The following is a 3,498-nucleotide window of genomic DNA, read 5'->3' as shown; positions in this document are numbered from 1 at the left end:
TAAGATAACCATCAGAGTTTATCATAATGGTGCCAGCAGGAGGACAAACCCATTTGCAAACAGTGACTTTCCTAGCTACAAACTCCCAAGAAAGATTCCAATTAGCAACAACCACCCTATTTTTATTACAATCCAGCACTATCTTATTAGCCTTAGCCATTTTAATCTTCACATCAGAAACAATTCTATGAAGAATCCCATCAGAGCTCTCAATCTTCCCTGTAAAAATTCTCCTGTTCCTCTCAGCCCACACATGATAAATAAAGCCATTAAAACTCAGCTTACCCAAAAGAGCATAACTATCCTGCCCAGCAAACAAGGAACCATACCAAGCAACAACAGCTGCCCAACTTCCATGGCTACTCCACTGAGCATTCATCAAACTCAACAGTCTCCTCCAAATGGAGCAGGAAAACTCACATTGGAAGAGAAGATGATAATCATCCTCATCAACCTCACAACAGAGAACACATATACTGTTGATATCCAACCCCCAACCTTGAGGTTTCTTTTTAGTTTTCAAAGCTCTATGCACACCAATCCAGACAATGAAGCTGTGTCTAGGGATATTGTGGTGAACCAGACTAGGCTATGCCAAGGAACCAAGTCAGACACATTCCTGATAGCCTTATAAGTACTTTTAATAGAAAATTCTCCAATGATGCTAGCAGTCCATACAAGGACATCCTGACCTCCTCCAATTGGAACTTCAGCCTGCCTAGAAGCAATAGGCTCAAGAGGGCCAGCAACCATAATAGGAACATACCACTTTCCATTCTCAATGCAGCAACTAACCTTTGCATTCCTGTGGAGCCTGATGTCCATCCTAAAGAAATCATTTTGAAGATCAAACAACACTCCCAGAGGATGCCAATTATCCATCCAGAAGCTAATATTTTGGCCATCACCCACTAAATGCATAGCAAACTTAAGACCAAGATGTCTAAACTGCAGGATCCTCCTCCAGACCCAAGAGGCATCATCAGGGACATTGATAGTCCAGAAGCATCTCCCTTTGATAAGATGATTGTGAACCCAAGAAACCCATAATGAATCCCTGCCTTTAACAATATGCCAGAGATGTCTAAGGCAAGTAGCAACATTCAACCTCCTCAAATTCCTTAGATTGAGACCTCCCTCAGAGGCAGGGGAGCAGACCATAGCCCAATTTACAGCATTATTTCCAATTCTTATGTCTGACCCAGTCCATAAGAATCTCATAATAATCCTGTTAATCTCATCAATAGCTTTCATGGGAAGAACAAACACAGAAAACCAAAATTGAACCATTCCACAGAGCACAAAAGAGACCATGGTTAGTCTCTCAGCATAAGAGAGAAATTTGAGTTTCCAAGATTTCACTCTAACCAGCAATTTATCAATAAGAGCCAAACAGTCAGAGTATCTAAGCCTAGAAGAGAGAAGGGGAACCCAAGATACCTGACTGGCAGAGGACTACAATCAAACCTTAAAGCAGCCTTAATCAAGTTTTTTTTATAATGATAAGCGGGAAAAGCCCGAACCGAGTACAATGAAATAGAAAATCAAAAAAACAGCAAAGAAATCAAAATTACATCATTTCATTAGCCCCACCCTTTCCTCATTCTCACTATCCCTCTAGAGTCCGCATTAACGATATTGACTAATTCCGCCGGAAGTTGACTAATATTCAAGTAAGTCACCCCCGGTCCGAGCTTCATCTTCGACAAGAAATCTGCAGCCTGATTGGCTTCTCTATAGACATGAAAAACTCGAAAACTCCGAAATTGACTTCGAAGCCTCTGAACTCTCTTCCACAAACGCCTCGCCCTCCATGGTAATTTCAAATTGTTAACTATATCAACACCAGCTGCAAAAATGGTACTCTTCAAATTGTTAATCCTTAAGCCAGTGCACAAATGAAACTGATCCAGCACTTGATGAAGCCCAATAGCAGATTGCACATCTCCTTTGATGAACACAAGGAGATCACCTGCAAAACATAAGTGAGTAATGAGAGGGTTAAAACATTTAGGATGCAAGTGTATACCTCCCTCCTTCACTTTCTGCAAGAGAAAAACATTCAAGACCTCCATGAGAATTACAAAGAGAAAAGGAGACATAGGACAGGCCTGCCTAATGCCTCTTTTCCCCTCAAAATACCCATAAGAACTCCCATTCACCATTATAGAGAACTTAGGAGAAGACACACAGGCAAACACCCAATCAAGGAACTGAGAAGGGAACCCAAACAGCTCCATAGCCTTCCTAAGGGCCCCCCACTCTACAGTGTCATAGGCTTTTTGTAAGTCAATTTTGATGGCACATCTAGGAGACCCCTTCTCCCTATGATAATTCCTTGTTAGCTCATGAGCTAATAGTATGTTATCTTGAATAACTCTCCCAGGAATGAAGGCTGACTGACAAGAGTTCACCAACCCACCAATGACCCCCCTCATTCTCAAAGTCAGGATCTTAGAAATACACTTGTAAACCACATTGCAGCAAGCAATAGGTCTAAACTCATTAATCTTGGAAGCAGCAGGAGACTTAGGAACCAAAGTCACCAAAGTGGAATTCATTTCCCCAAGCAATTTCCCAGAAGAGAAGAACCTAGACACAACATTCACCACATCATCTCCCACAATATCCCAACAAGCTTTAAAGAAATAGGAAGAAAACCCATCAGGGCCAGGGGCCATATCTGAATTAATAGTGGAAAGAGCATAAACTATCTCCTCTCTAGACACCTTTCTAATGAGATCAGCAGCTTGCTCAGGAGAAACTTTGGCATCAAACTGAACCCCATCAAGACCAGAGGCACCCTTAGAAGAAAATGTGGAAGTACCAAATAAACCTTTATAAAAATTTACACATTCCTCTGCAACCTCCTTTGGATCAAGCAGCTTAACACCTTCACTGTTCACCAGAAAAGGAATATTATTCCTGCTCCTCCTCTCTTTAAGAGAGTTATGGAAAAGCTATGTGTTACTATCCCCCAAGTCAACATATTGAACCCTAGATTTTTGCCTCAACATAGACTCCTCCATATTGGCTTTCAAGCTAAACTCAGCCACAACATCTCTCTCCTTCTTCCTAGTATGAGCACAGAGAGGATTAGACCTCAACTCAGACTGAACACAATCAAGAACAGTCCTGGGCTCTCGAACCTGTGAAGCAAAAGAAGTGAACATCTTCTTTTTCCACTCACTCAAACAAGATTTAACCTTCTTGAGCTTTGTGACCAGCCTATACATGGGATTACCCATAACTTCCATATCCCAAGCTTCCTTAACAATAAGAAAGAACCCCTCCTCCTCAGTCCAGCAGTTGAAGAATTTAAAAGGCCTAGGGCCAACCCTGGCCAACTCAAAAAGAGAAACAACACAAGGGGAATGGTCAAAAATACCCATATTAAGAAACTCAGCTTTTGCATTTGTATAAGCCTCAATCCATTCAATGTTAACAAGAGCTCTATCAAGCTTCTTAACAATAGCCCCCTCACCAACTTGCTTATTT

This window comes from Eschscholzia californica, unplaced genomic scaffold (assembly GCF_041429995.1).
Source record: "Eschscholzia californica isolate CP2 unplaced genomic scaffold, dmEscCali1.0.p SCAF_2, whole genome shotgun sequence".
In the NCBI taxonomy this organism is placed as follows: Eukaryota; Viridiplantae; Streptophyta; class Magnoliopsida; order Ranunculales; family Papaveraceae; genus Eschscholzia; species Eschscholzia californica.
Note: the sequence above shows the minus strand (reverse complement) of the source record.